At 44.0% G+C, this 14,702-nt stretch overlaps 1 protein-coding gene across 1 annotated transcript in view; it reads right to left on the bottom strand.

Moving 5' to 3' along the window:
* Window positions 1-14,702, bottom strand: part of LOC147678460 (extracellular calcium-sensing receptor-like) — a 79,401-nt gene that overhangs the window by 39,824 nt on the left and 24,875 nt on the right. The gene's annotated exons all lie outside the window — the stretch shown is intronic.

Below are 14,702 nucleotides of genomic sequence, written 5' to 3'. Positions count from 1 at the left end.
GCCGTCGCCGCTGCAAGGCGGCCCATGGCGCGGTTCAAAACCCGGGCATCCCGCCTGCGCACCAGCTCATGCTCCTCCTGTCTGCTTGATGAGTGGGTGATGGCAGTGGTTAGCCTGCCTAACCCTGCTGCCACCTCCTTGTTCGATTCCACGACGGCCTGGAATCCCTTGACCAACTCTCCCATCTGCATGTTGTGCTGCAGGAGCTGGCGTTGGCAGGCCATAGTGGATCTTGCTTGTTGCCTCTGAATTTTCACCATCTGTCCCTCCAGGCCCAGGAATACACTGCCCTCCCGTGCTGGTGCAGCAGTGGTGGTGATGGTACGGCGCCGGGCACTGCTGCTTCCGGCCTGCTGAGTGGGCTGGGGTGCCACTGGTGGGGGTGTGAAGCTGGCCGGTCCCTGAGCCCCTGCTCCCAGGACTGGTTGAACAGGTGGCAAGGCCACGGTTGTGGCAGGAGCTGGTGTAGGCGGAATGGTGTCCCTTGTAGGGGAGTTCTCTGGGGAGAACTGCAAGGGGGGTGTGCTGGCCATTACTGGGGAGTGCAGTGCATCGTAGTCAATGACCAGGACTCCCTCCATACCTAGCCCTGTGGTGTCTCCTTCCTCCTCCTCCTCCTGGCCAGCCTGGCTGGTGCTCGGCCCTGCGACTGCAGTGTCGGACGGTGCTGCTCCCTCTGCTGTCACCGTTGTTCCGCCTGATGGGGCCCCTAGGTACAAAGAAGCATTTGTAAACTGAGTGCCGATGTATTACAGTCAGTACAATTGTAGCATTCCACATGTCCTTGCATCTCCTTACACTGTGTCACACTGTTTCCTGTCTTGTGATTCTGCACTGCCATATTTAGCTAACTTCTGCTGACTACATGTACCATGATGCTTGTCTCTTGTATGTTGGTGACAGTACTGTGCTGGGGTTTGCCTATGCATTGTGTCTAATGGGGAGGTGTCTGGTAGGGTGTGTCATGATGCGCATGCTTCTTACCTGTAGCTGTAGCTCTCGCAGAGCTGTCCAGGGTCCCGATTCCACTGACACTCTCCCTCTCAATGGTGCTGGAGACCAGGTCCTCCAGCTCGGTGAGGGGTGGCGCCGGGTTGTTGCCTCCTCCAGTGAGTCCAGCCTGCCTCTGTATGTCAGCCAGCTTCCTCTTCGTGAGGCTGCGGATGTCATAGAATCTCTTTTTCAGTTCTTCTATGGACCTGGGGGTGACACCCGCAGCATTCACCTTCTGGGCGATGTCGGCCCAGATCCTCCTCTTTGTGCTGTCTGGCACGTTGAGGGACAGCTTGCCAAACAGCTGGCGGTGCACCCTCACCACCTCCTCGACCAGCACCTGAAGTTTGGTGGTGGTGAACTTCGGCTTCCTCTTCTGGGAGGACTTCTGGCTTCCTGACTGCTCTGCCATGTTCTCCAGTTCAGTTGGCAACCTCCTACTCCCACTGCTGCTAACTGTGAGTGTTGAGCTCAGGCTGGCTCTCCAGAAACTTCTTAATTAGCTGCACCTGCCAGGGTTGCCACTCCCTGTTTGGGTGGGGGAGGGGGAGCCACCTCATTGGCTGAATCGGCTTTTGCCGAATCGGCTTTTACCGATTCGGTAATAGCCGAATCGGTAAAATCCGATTCGGTATTATCCGATTCGGTAAAAGCCGAATCGGTTCCTTCAATGCATTCCTATGGGCTTTTTCGCCATGGGTGTGTTTTCATGGCTTCGAATCTATGATTGCCGAATCGGATTTTACCGAATCGGCTTTTACCGAATCGGTATTCGCCGATTCGGGACTATCCGATTCGGTGGTAGCCGAATCGGTAATTTCCGATTCGTTGTTAGCCGATTCGGTACTTTCCGATTCGGACGGTGCCGAATCGGAACGTACCGATTCTCATTACCGATGCCGACCGATTCGGTATTCATTCGCTTTTTTTCCCCTACATCTCGTTTTCCGATTTCAGAATACCGATTCGGCCCGCCTCGGTATTTTGAAATCGGAAAATCGCGTTTACCTACATCGGGCCCTTAGTTCCTGTAGCCTCAATCTGGTCACATGACTAGGTGTAGTTGGCATTAGGGTTTTGTGTATTCCGCCTAGATATCCAGACACAGTAGGGAGTTTAGGTGTGCCTGGATGGGCCATGGAAGGAAGAAGCTGGGCACAGCCCCACTTGCACCTCAATAGGCTGTGTCCTGTCTCTAGGCGTAGCCCCACTTACACTGCAATAGGCTGTGTCCTGTTTCTAGGCAAATGGCTGCATGCCTGCTGTAATTAGCTGGAGCCAGGGAAGGCAGGATGCCTGGAGAGTTTAAACAGAGACATCAAGAAGCTTCTCTCCCATTTCAAGAACACAACTGGGTATAAACATTGGACCTCAAACACCACCACTTCAGGACTTTTCTGGAGCTGTGGATACACTGCCAGGAAGACAGACTGCTGTGCTGCTGAAGGACTGCCAGTCTTCTGGACTTCTGATTTGCTGTGCTGAGCTTTTGCCCTATACATGCGGTAAGAAGGACTTGACCTGCATCTCTTGAATATAGAACCCAGAGTAATACTAATGGCAAGTTGACTGGCCTCCTGATCTGAAGCCTCATGGACATAACAGGCTTCCAACCACCTTGCATCTGCGACTGGACTCTGCCATTTGGGAGACTACTCTGTCAAGTGGTGCCACCCCAGTCCTGGACCATTTCAAGTGAACTTAAGGTGCTATAACAACCTCTGTGGATGCAGGGGAACTAATACATCTCCTCTGCTGCGCGGCGCAACTCCAGGCAGAACTGATGCATCTCTACTACTGAGTGGATTGGACCAGTTGCAAAGACCCACATCTCCACTGCTGCCACATTGCCTACAGAACTGCCACTGTGTGATGCATCCCTGGCACACGCCCTCACATCCCTGTTGACAGCAGCCTCAATGACGATGCCGGACTCCCCATTGCAAGCCCTGTCGACATGAACTTCAATGCTGATTCAACAGGCCCTTGCACTGCAGCGTTGTTGCATCTCTGAACCAATGTATCATGTTGGCTGCACAACACATCTTCAACATGGATCCATGCAATGCTCTACGATTCAGGATTTAAGGTACCTTTGTACAGCTGACTTAACTGGGTCCCAGTAGCTGGCTCACGCTCCATTGTGGTTGCCCTGAACGTGTAACTTTGTCCTGTTCCAGAGTGTAAGATATCCACAGTTGGCACTTTGCACCTCTTGAAACTATTTTCTCTAAAAACTTTCATATTCAATATCTCCACTTCTACTCATTGTGGTCTTGTTATATTTATTAAGCACTACTCTATTTTCCTAACTCTGTTGTGGGCTACTTTTGTAGTGTGTTTTCACAGTGTTACTGTTTGAAATGTTGCACAAATTGTTTACACAAGGCCCCTGAGTTAAGCCTGATGCTCTGTGCCAAGCTACCCGAGGGTTGAGCATAGGTTAGTTTAGGGCTTACTTGTGACTTTACCCATAGGAGAATTATGGTTGCAGTTTAAGAAGAGTTATGCCCCCCTCAAATAATAACCACATTTCACACACACCGAATTAGTCTGCTCAGGTTTGATTGTTCTTTTCAAACAGATGGCTACCTACTCCCAATTAGTCTGCCCCCATCCGCTATCATGGTACCAAGACCCAATATGTATACGACCTTCATTTTGTGAGATATTCACTTTTAGGAGGCCAGTAAACCTTGACCCTGTACCTGGATATAAGGAGATTTCCCAGTTCCAAAAAGTCGGGAATATGAAATCTAGGTCTCTCGTACGGTAAACAACCATTACCACAAATCTTTTATCCCTCAAACCATCACACCACATACCTTGACAACTCATCTACCATGACTCCGCAATGGCATTACATTTTATATGCATTTACCACGCATGCTTTTACAACGAAATTCGTTGTAAATGCATGAATGGTAAAAGCATGTTTTTAAAATGTAAGTATAAGGTAAGTATAGGGTTTGGGGTTGTGGTGTAGGGGTATATGTTATGGGGGTTCAGGGGTAATTTTAGGGTTATGTGTTTGTTTGGGTTTTGGGGTGCTGGGGTATTTTTAGGGTGAGTTTAGGTTTGGGGTGCTGGGGTAATTTTATGGGTCAGTGTGGGTTAGGCTTTTGGGGGGTAGGGGGTAATTTTAGGGTTCAGGGTGCATTTTGGTATTGGGGTACTGGGGTATTTTTAGGGGTCTGGGTGGGTTAAGGTTTTGGGGTGTAGGGGGTATTTTAGGGTTATTTTAGGGATCAGGGTAGGTTAGGGTGTTGGGGTTTAGGGGTAATTTTAGGGTTCAGGGTGTATTTTGGTTTTGGGGTACTGGGGTATTTGTAGGGGTCAGGGTGGGTTAGGGATTTGGGGTGTAGGGGGTATTTCTAGGGTTCAGGATGTGTTTAAGGTTTTGGGGTGCAGGGGTATTTTTGGGGTTCAGGGTGAGTTTAGGTGTAGGGGTGCTGGGGTTATTTTAGGGATCAAGGTGGGTTAAGGTTTTGGGGTGCGGGGATATTTTGAAGGTTCAGGGTGTGTTTAGGTTTTGGGGTGCTGGGGTAATTTTAGGGATCAGGGTGGGCTAGCGTTTTGGGGTGTAGGGGTAATTTTAGGGATCAGGGTACATTTTGGTTTTGGAGGACTGGTGTATTTTTAGTGGTCAGGGTCGGTTAGGGTTTTGGGGTGTAGAGGGTATTTTTAGGGATCGGGTGTGTTAGGAGTTTGGGGTGTAGAGGTATTTTTGGGGTTCCGGGTGCATTTAGGTTTTGGGGTGCAGGGTAATTTTGGGGTTCAGGATGCGTTAGAGTTTTGGGGTGTAGAGGGAATTTTTAGGGTTCAGGGTGCGTTTAGGGTTTTGGGGTGCAGGGGTATTTTTGAGGTTCCAGGTGCGTTTAGGTTTTGGGGTGTAGGGATATTTTTGGGGTTCAGGGTGCGTTTAGATTTTTGGGTGCAGGGATAATTTTAGGGGTCAGGGCGCATTTAAGGTTTTGGGGTGCAGGGGTATCATTGGGGTTCAGGGTGCATTTAGGTTTTGGGGTGCAGGGGGAATTTAAGGGTTCAGGGTGTGTTTAGTGTTTTGGGGTGCAAGGGTATTTTGGGGGTTCAGGGTGCATTTAGGTTTTGTGGTGCATGGGTATTTTTGGCGTTCAGGGTTCGTTTAAGGTTTTGGGGTGCAGGGGTATTTATGGGGTTTAGGGTGCGTATATATTTTGGGTTGCAGGGGTAATTTTAGGGGTCAGGGTAGTTTAGGGTTTTGAGGTGGTGGGGTATTTTTGGGGTTCAGGGTGGCTTTAGTTTTTTATATATATATATATATATATATATATATATATATATATTCACTGAAAAAACCATAGGTTATAGACCATATATAGTTAGGAATTCGCATTTACAAAACCTTATTTTACTCACACAAAACCATTGAAATTCCATATATAGTTAGTTGCACTAACTATATATCGCGCACCCGCAATCCACTGCTGATGATGTCACATATTACATCATTCATGACATGGTCAGTGACATCACTGATGACATCACTGATGGCATCTCAAATGACATCACTGATGACATCTCAAATGACATCACTGATGACATCACTGATGACATCTCATTTGACATTACTGATCACATCACTGATGATATCATTCATGTGATAATACGATGAACCTCTTCAGACTCTAATATAACCTTAGATACAATCAGTGTAAACAGACACTCACAGACTGTCACTCATCCATGGAGTTACTCACACACCTAGTCAGTCAATCAAAGAATCAATCACACCTCCATTTCCTCAACTATACAGTTATACAAACTTTACTTATTCAAACATATACTAACACATATTAACTCTCTTATACAATCCCTGATACAAGTTCACAATGATCCATACAGCCACTCACACATTCACTGGCTCTTATGCACAGTTATTTATATATGTCAACTCTCACATGTACTGTGTTTTACATATGTACTTACTTTGACATGTAGCACTGAGATATCCATTCACTCACCAATACACTCATGCACACAGTCAACCGCCCATACAGCTGTTTCCACATGCACTTTTGAAACCATACATCTAGTGAATCAACTGCTCACACATCTATGCACAGAGTCATACACCTCCCAGCCACCCACACACACACTCAGTCTCCCATACAAATACTTGGGCAACCAATCAATAACCCATATAGTTACTCATATAGCTACTTATCAACACATGCAACAGTTTACAGAACAACAGACATAATGATGCACAAATTAAGACAGTTTAGTCACTAACCCATGCACTCAGTGAGACACATTTAATCACTCACTCATACAGTCAGTCATGCACCTACTAAATCCTTCATCCAGACACTTATACATCCACTCATTCTTCAATATGTAAGACATATTTTAACTTTACAGAAACATACAGTCACTGGATGTTGTCATCAGTGATGTCATCAGTGATGTCATTTGAGATGTCATCAGTGATGTCATCAGTGATGTCACTGACCATGTCATGAATGATGTAATATGTGACATCATCAGCAGTGGATTGCGGGTGCGCGATATATAGTTAGTGCAACTAACTATATATGGAATTTCAATGGTTTTGTGTGAGTAAAATAAGGTTTTGTAAATGCGAATTCCTAACTATATATGGTCTATAACCTATGGTTTTTTCAGTGAATTTTCAAGGTTTTGTAAATGCTAATTCCTAACTATATATGGTCTATAACCTATGGTTTTTTCAGTGAATTTTCAAGGTTTTGTAAATGCTAATTCCTAACTATATATGGTCTATAGCCTATGGTTTTTTCAGTGAATATATATATATACATACATATATAAACATATATCATCTGTATATCTATATAAATACAAACATAAATGCATGCATACATATACTTATATGCATTTTAGGGTTGTTAGGGCGTTTTCGTGTGTATTATGTTGCTTTTTTAGGGCTTTTGGGTCAATTAAGTAGGGTTCCCGGAGCCTAGGGCTGAGGGGCCGGTTCAGTTTCGTGCGTATTGGTGTTGGCAAGGTTTTGAGGGATTTTGGCGTTTTTTGGTCGAGATTTGGCCGTTTTATGGCTTTTTTTGTGTTTGCGGGGGGCGCGTATTCGGGTTGAAATTCGTCCCCGTTCCAGTGGATGGATTGGGCTGATTTTTGGTGATATGTTAGGGAATCGCTGGAACTAGTGTCCAGCCAAGTTTGAAGCGGATCGGAGCAGTGGAAGTGCTTTAAAGAGCAATTTTTGTGCGGAGTAGCGAATTGTCATGTTATTCAATGGGAGTTTTTGGTGCGCATGGAGAAGGTGAATTTGGGGTGTTCCAGTTGCGCTAGAGGGACGGGGCTTGGATGAGCTGTAGGGAGAGTGGATCGGCAGGTGTGCCGAATTTTTGGAATTTGTTGGCCGAAGGGAAGGGTGTGCTTGGGCAAAGTCGATTTGGTGAAAACGGTGCGTTATTTACATGAAAGTTGAAAAAACACTAATAAAAGCAAAGCTAAAAAGCCACCTCATTACAAACAGAATGGCTTTAACTTAAACGAGGGCGAGATCTATTGCATTTTCAATGCTTGTTTACTTTGGTTCCATCAAGAAGGCATTCATATGTGTCACACATTTGCCATAAATTCTGAATGTTAGCACTCTAGTTGCACATTAGATCACTGTAGTAAAGCTACTGCTCACCAGGGACGTCTGCTGCTGGTATTCAAAGTGCATGTTTCAGTCTGCATGTCAGAATTTTTTTAATGAAATAGAAGAGGATTTGAGAAGTCACTCAAAATGATCCCTTATTTTTCTTTCGGAAGCACTAATCATACTTTCTATGGCAAAATTAACCCCCTCATGTTGTTCCTTTTTAAATTGAGTGTTTTCAGACTTACCACTTCATTCCAATCAAGATGGCTTCTGGTGTGCCATACTTTTGTCATAAGTAAGACTGTTAGCGCTCTAGTTGTTCTTTAGAACACTCTGGGACATTCTGTCATTGGGCTATACTTGGGGTACATCTGGGTGATATTTGGGCTACATTTAGGCTCTTTTGTCTCTGGTGGCCATCTTGCGAGACTATGTCAGAATTTTTTAATGAAATTGAAGAGGGTTTGAGAAGTCACTCAAAATGTGCCCTAATTTTTCTTTCTGCAGCACTAATCATAATTCATATGGCAAAATATACCCCCTCATTTTGTTCCTTTTTAAATTAAATGTTTTAAGAGTTACCACTTTATTCCAATCAAGATGGCTTCAGGTGTGCCATACCTTTGTAATAAGTAGGACTGTTAGCGCTCTAGTTGTTCTTTAGAACACTCTCGGACATTCTGTCATTGGGCTATACTTGGGCTACATCTGGGTGATATTTGGGCTACATTTGGGCTCTTTTGTCTCTGGTGGCCATTTTGGGAGACTGCATGTCAGAATTTTTTAATGAAATAGAAGAGGATTTGAAAAGTCACTCAAAATGTGCCCTAATTTTTCTTTCTGCAGCACTAATAATACCTTCTATTGCATAATATACCCCCTCATTTTGTTCCTTTTTAAATTAAATGTCTTAAGAGTTACCACTTTATTCCCATCACGATGGCTCCAGGTGTGCTATACCTTTGTAATAAGTAGGACTGTTAGCGCTCTAGTTGTTCTTTAGAACACTCTGGGACATTCTGTCATTGGGCTATACTTGGGCTACATCTGGGTGATATTTGGGCTACATTTGGGCTCTTTTGTCTCTGGTGGCCATTTTGGGAGACTGCATGTCAGAATGTTTTAATGAAATAGAAAAGGATTTGAGAAGTCACTCAAAATGTGCCCTCATTTTTCATTCTGCAGCACTAATCATACTTTCTATGGCAAAATATACCCCCTCATGTTGTTTCTTTTTAAATTAAATGTTTTAAGAGTTACCACTTTATTCCAATCAAGATGGCTTCAGGTGTGCCATACCTTTGTAATAAGTAGGACTGTTAGCGCTCTAGTTGTTCTTTAGAACACTCTGGGACATTCTGTCATTGGGCTATACTTGGGCTACATCTGGGTGATATTTGGGCTACATTTGGGCTCTTTTGTCTCTGGTGGCCATTTTGGGAGACTGCATGTCAGAATGTTTTAATGAAATAGAAAAGGATTTGAGAAGTCACTCAAAATGTGCCCTAATTTTTCATTCTGCAGCACTAATCATACTTTCTATGGCAAAATATACCCCCTCATGTTGTTTCTTTTTAAATTAAATGTTTTAAGAGTTACCACTTTATTCCAATCAAGATGGCTTCAGGTGTGCCATACCTTTGTAATAAGTAGGACTGTTAGCGCTCTAGTTGTTCTTTAGAACACTCTAGGAGGCTGCAGTAGAACACAAAGGAATCAACTGACAGTCTCTGTCCTTGTTGGATGTACATGTTTTACTGAGAATGTCAGACTTCATTTTCACATGACTGAGAAAGATAATGTGAATTTACAGAAAATATGCTTTCAGTTTAGCTTATAGATCCCCTTCCAAACCACTGTGGGAAAATCATGAGATATTAGTTTTCTTTCAAACAATATTCATGATATCACAGCAGAAGGTTTTTTCACATGGTAAAATCACCTTAGAACCCACCACAATTCCTAAAACGAGTATGGTACCATCAACAAATGATTTATAATGTAACTAAAGTCCTAAAACCCTCTATTAACTACAATGCTTTTTAATGAGGTGCTATCATGTATATTGGTCCCAAGATGGCTGCCAACACTTCTTGGATGAAGTGCTGACAGCCAATCAGATCAGATGTGTGGTTAGGCTCCGCCCAGATATATATATTTTTTTGAACCTAAATTACTCAAAATCCACTGGAGTACATATATTGAGACCTAGCAAAGGCACATCAGGCTAACAGTCCCTACAATTTTGCCAAGTTTCGTGCAAATCCATTCAGCCGTTCGAGCTAAAAGTGAGGCCAACCGCCCTATGGAAATTAACATGGGAAAAATGCGTTTTGGGACCCCCCTTTTTTCTCGGCCCCCCCTTAATGAAACCCCCCCAAATTGTCAGGGGCTGCTCAGAAACAAAATGTTCCATTTTCCTGAAAATTTCAGCCAATTCCGTCCACAAACGCCAAAGTTATTAGACATAGAATTTTCAAAAATCCCATAGAGAAAAAATCCTAACTATATATACCTACTGGCGACCGCCAGTAGGTAATATATATATATATATATATATATATATATATATATATATATATATATATATATATATAAATTAAATGTATTTAAAAAACAAAATATATATATTTTCTCTGTCGTGGAAATCGGCTTGTTGAGAGACTGCATATATATATATTCACTGAAAAAACATAGGTTTCACACGTTATAGTTAGCTGGACATTTCACTCATACAAAACCATTGAAATTCCCCTGTTATAGTTAGTTCAGCTAACTATAACTCACGCGCCCGCAATGCACTGCTGATGACGTCACATATTACATCACTCATGACATGGTCAGTGACATCACTCATGACATCACTGATGACATCTCAAATGACATCACTGATGTGAGTGACTGTTAAAAGTATTTTTTCTGTTAAATTATGGGAGCCCTCTTTTCCAACTACATTTCATTTTGCTACTTTACGGTGTTCGTTGAACTGTGTTATTTGATTACTATATTCAAAATAATGTATCTAGAAGTTTTCAAGACTTATGAAATGACTTCTGCAATTGTTATATATAAATTACTGGACGTGGCTGGATGACTATTTTTTTTTTAGTTACCAATTAAAGTGCTGTACTATTCCTGAAATCAGCCCTCACATCCCCACCTTTGAGCAAAGCACTGAGTGCCTCACAGAGTCAAGGTGGCTTAGAAGGTCAATCTTTTGTCACAAATGAGTACCTAAAGTGCTGGCCAGGTCTGATTGGCTGTTTGTCAATCAGAGCTAGTCTAGGAAATATCCTTATCCTTCCTGTAGATCTTTATCAGATATCCCTTTCTAAATCTTGCAATAATCATGAAGTAGCTAGTTTAGAGTTGATTGGTAATGGGAATTGTCCAATCTCTTAACAAAGTGCTAAATACAGAGCAGATTCCACAAGTGGGACTGAATTTAGCACTTGCCAAAAAAATCTGTGGATTTTTGATTACCACCTAACTGCACATCAGATCCCAAAGCGAAATCGTTGCAGGATGGGTGTCTCAAATTGTTATCTCTTCAGAGTGTATGCAGGGACCCAGCAATCTCATTCATGTAACTGTCACCTAGGCCTCAATCTTTATGCAGTCTATACTTATAGGTAATAATTTCATGCATCATTGCGATGTATGACTTCTGGATAGGCCAGATAGTGCATGCTTCCCCAACTTCACTTTGTAGTACATTTTGAGGTACTACAAAAAATATTACAAATTGTACTACAAAATGTAAGTTTTGCCTATATTTATGAGTGGTAAGTTCTCCACCCCAACTGTGGAGTCTCCCCACATCTAATTATAGATTTTAGAAGTAAATAAGAAGGATCACCAAGAAGTGGCTGGGAAGAGGGTCAGACTTACTACTAAAGGGAATGGCATTAGGATGGAGTAAGAGAGGTTTAGGGAATGTCTGGGTGGGGTTTACAAATAAGTGAGCCAATTGCACTACTCTGGAGGTGCAGAGAAGTAATTTACACTTTTTGCAGTAAATTTACACTCAAACTGTAAAATTACTCAAATATGTAACTTACCTTTGTGAATGAGGCCCAACAGCAGTATGGGGGAGAGAGAGGAAGAAACCAAAGTAAAAGCAAGAAGGCAGACAGATTATAAAAAATAGGTTTGGCATGTGGCAGTATCAGTTACTTTTCAACTTATCTCTATTGGGACAGCTCATTGAGATGATACATTGGCCACATACTAGCAACACCACTTAGGTTCTTGGTTGAACAGCAACCACAATCCTATTCATGGTAGGGCACAAGCACACCCTAAATTAACCTGTGCTCACACCCTGGTAGCTTGGCACAGAGCAGGCTTGACATTTGAGGCAATCTGTAAAGTATTTTTGCAACATTTCAAAATCTAAAACAGTTAAAACGCCGCACAAAGAGAGGAGTTGGCCAAACTGGTTTTGAGTCTCGGCAATGTCGCTGAACATCCTGTGATTCTGGGAAAATCCCTTAACCCCTTCGATGCGGATGACAAAGCCAGCTCGTCATGGGCGTTGCCTGCGCTGCACGCATGACGAGCTGGCTTTTTCACGAAAGCCGCGATTTTCAAATTTCAGCGCACAGCGGGAAAACCCGCTAGCGCGCATGCGGTTAATCTCCCTGTGCTTAACAAGAATAAATGTATCCTCATGTAACTCAACTGGTGCAATGTAAAGCGCTCTGATACCTGATTTGGGTCAAGTTTGCGCTATATAAAACTCTGTAAAATAAAAAAAAAGAAAAGCAAATTTTACACCAGGTTAGAAAAATTGAACTTAATATAATAAATAAAATGTGTGAAGACCGGTTTTTAGGATGCAAGGTGCAGGGGAAATAATGTGTCAGAACAAATGAGTGGTGAAGCTGCGATGCTAAGGTTCGTCATTGATGCTGCTGTCAATGAGGGATGTGAGGAGTTGTGCGAGGAAAAGTGTCATGCAGTGGTGGCTCAGAAGGTGATGTGTTAGTCTCAAGAGGCGGAATACAGCAGTGATTCAAGACTTTTGCGATGGGTTCAATCCACTCAACAGTTGTGACGCATCGGTCCTGCTTCAAGATGCACCGCTGCGCCGAGGAGCTGTGTCGGTTGTGCTCGGGGATGCGCCGCATGGCAGAGGATGCATCGGTTCAACTGGATAATCACCTTAGGCCCACTTCTAAGGGTCCAAGATATGGGTAGCACCACATGGAAGAGTGGACTCAGAGATGTCAGAGACTGGTTGCGGAAGCATGTTGGTTGGCTTACTTTTATTTCCCTGAGACTTCAAATTAGAAGGGCAGCCGGCTAGCCCTTGTCATCACTCTGTGTACCGGTGATGCAGGTCCCGTCCCCTCACTCAAACAAGAGGGCATCAGACAGCAGTTCAGCACAGCAAGGCAGGAGTTTAGCAAAACAGGGGTCCAGCAGAGTGGCAGCTCTTTCAGCAGCACAGCAGTCCTTCTACCTGGCAGAGTCTTCACAGGGCCGAACGTATACTGAATTAGTGGTGTCAGAGATCCTGTACTTATACCCAGTTGGCTCTTTGAAGTGGGGGAGACTTCAAAGATAGGTAATTGGAATGCACAGTGGTCCTGTCCTTCCTGTCCTGACTCCAGACTCACTACAGAGATATATGCAGCCCCTTGTGTGTGGACAGGACACATCCTATTCAGGTGTAAGTGAGGCTGGGTATATCTCCCCCCTTCCATCCTTACAGGATCATCCATCAAGTCATACCTAAGCTCCTAATATGTGTGGCTATCTTGAAAGAATGCACAAAGGCAAACTGTCACCCTCCCCAGATATGTGATCAGATATAGACAGCAGGCACCACATTTCTGAAGTAAGAAAATTCCAACTTTCTAAAAGTGGCATTTTTCAGAACTCTAATTTAAAATCCGATTTCACCATGAGTCCTAATTTTAAATTAGGATTCCAGAGACACCAGCCCTGGAGGTTTTATCACTTTCCATTTGGACCGTCCATGTATACAAACCGGTAATCCCAATGTTATCCTAAGGGAGAGATAGGCCGTGCAGGAGTGACAAATTACTTTGGGAGTTTTTCACTGCCATTACATGTAACACTTAAAAATACATTCCCTGCCTTTTGAATACATCCTACCCTGCCCTCTGGATTGTCCAGGGTCTACCATAGGGGTCACTTATATGAATAAATATATAGGGGCAAATTTATGAGGCCCTAGCGCCACGTTTACGCGCTGTTGCGTCACGCAAGGCGGCGTAAACGTGACGCATCCCTATGAACGATTTACAACGTGACGCATCTAGGCAGATGCGTCACGTTGTAAAGCCCTGCGCCGCTTGTGGGCGTTCCGGCGCAGGGTGGTCGTTCCGGGGCAGGTGCGCCTCGCAAAAGTGGCTGAGTGAAATCTATGAGATTTCACTCAGTCACTTTTAAGCCAATGCTGCGTCAAAAGCCTGCGCCTGCTTGAAGCAGGCGTAGGTCTTGACGCAGCATTGTTAAAATGGGGCACCCCGAGCCTTGCTGGAGCTGTGTCACGCTTGCGACGCAACTCCAGCAATGCGCCACATTTCCGGCACAGATGCGTCACGCATCTGTGCCGTTTTTGCACCATGGTGCGCCGCATTATAAATGCGGCGCACCATGGCTGGCGGAGCTGTGGCGCACTGTGGCGCATGTTAACTGGCGCATCCCTGGGGATGCGCCAGTTAACATAAATCTGCCCCATAAGGTTTTGGCTTGGCAAAAGGTTTCTTTTGACAGATCTATATGGCAGTGTAACATGGTTAAAGGGCTACTTAAGTGAGTGGCACAATCTGTGATGTAGGCCCACTAGTCTAATTTAATTTACAGGCCCTTTACTGGGGACCTATAAGTAAAGTAAATATGCCAATCAGGGGAGAGACAATATTACCATGTTTAGGGGAAACAACACAAGCACTTTAGCACTGGTTAGCAGGGATAAGGTGCACAGGGTCCTAATACCAGTAAAAAGGATGTCAGAAAACTGGAAGAGGCAGCCACATCAACCGACATAAGACCACACTATGGCTGTCAGGTCTAACATAAGGCCATTAAGACTGGAGCAGTA

The sequence above is a fragment of the Lissotriton vulgaris genome, chromosome 12 (assembly GCF_964263255.1).
Source record: "Lissotriton vulgaris chromosome 12, aLisVul1.2, whole genome shotgun sequence".
NCBI lineage: Eukaryota > Metazoa > Chordata > Amphibia > Caudata > Salamandridae > Lissotriton > Lissotriton vulgaris.
This window is presented reverse-complemented; position numbering and strand designations above follow the sequence as displayed.